Raw genomic sequence first — 1,336 nt, forward strand, 5'->3', positions numbered from 1 at the left:
TTGGGAGAGGCCCTTACAGAATTCCAGAGCCTACAGATAAACCTCTTCCATATACTGGAAAATATGATGAATTTAATGCAAAACACCCTGATGGTTTTTGGGATATGTTTTTTCAAGAGGTTTGAAAGTGACGAGAGGGAAGATGTTATGAAAGATATAAGTGGTAAAATAAATCATGAAACATGAGATTGGAATGATGAATTTAGGCGATATGACCCAGAACATCTTTTTTATAAAACAAAACCCCCTTATTGAGATAGTGATTACCCCTGGAATAATGGAAAGTGTAAAAGTGTTGTCTTTTGAAGGGAAATAAATAATATTGTAAATTCAGCTAAAAACGTAAAATGTATCACCTTGAATTTAAAATGTAACTTTTTTACTTTGTAACTTTGCTACCAAACAAGTTGAAGAACAAGTTTAAAAACAGGTTTAAAAAGAAAATGTTTAAGGAAAAAACCATTGTCTACCAGGCTCTCCAATTACCAAGGAACCACGACCATTAAGAATAGCCTTTCATGCTCTCCAAGGAACCATGACCATAAAAAACAGCTGTGTGCAAGAAAGTAATGTAAATTTTATTCTTACTCTTGTTGTTTTTCTAGCCGTTGATTAAGCCTCTAATTGTAAAAATGGAACATAAATGTATCATATTAAATGCAATAAGCAAGGGAAGAAAGAAGGGGAATTAGAATGACTCAGAATTAAAATCATCAAAATCACTTGACTGTTTGTCTTGTATTCTTTCGTCGTCCCTTCAACGAACTTCTACCCACCTTCGTGTTCCCTCTTCGAGACCCTAGACCTCAGGCTTATAAGCCCCTCCCGACTGGAGCAGCCCGTGGCATAAATCTGTTTGCTGAAACACCTCAGATGATACTTATCAATTCCTGGAGCCTGAATTTTTATCAATGCCTTCAGTCCTGTTACGGTTTTTTTCCTCAGTACCATTGATATTTTTTTTACCATATACTTCTTCCAAGAAATGGTTGAATGTTGAACATTTATTCATTTATTTTTGGTACATTAACTTTATATTCATATATTTATATATATACATATAATATTCCTACATAACTATATTATTCTTTCCATCTTCTTTTGATACTCCCTGCATTGTTCAATAATTTACCCATAGAATCCTTTAATATTGTGACTGCAAATTTGATTTTATTTTTATATTTTCAAATATTTCAGCTTGAGAAATGCTGCACATATTCTTCCCTTTTGCCTAACTACATATCTTTGCAAACACTTCATTGTAATGCTTTGTTTTGCCTTCCTGAGCTATCCTTTGAAATCTTCTGTTCATCTCTCATATTTCAATCTGGATTCA

This window comes from Elephantulus edwardii, unplaced genomic scaffold (genome assembly GCF_000299155.1).
Source record: "Elephantulus edwardii isolate Elephantulus edwardi_28Jun2011 unplaced genomic scaffold, EleEdw1.0 scaffold00629, whole genome shotgun sequence".
Lineage (NCBI taxonomy): Eukaryota > Metazoa > Chordata > Mammalia > Macroscelidea > Macroscelididae > Elephantulus > Elephantulus edwardii.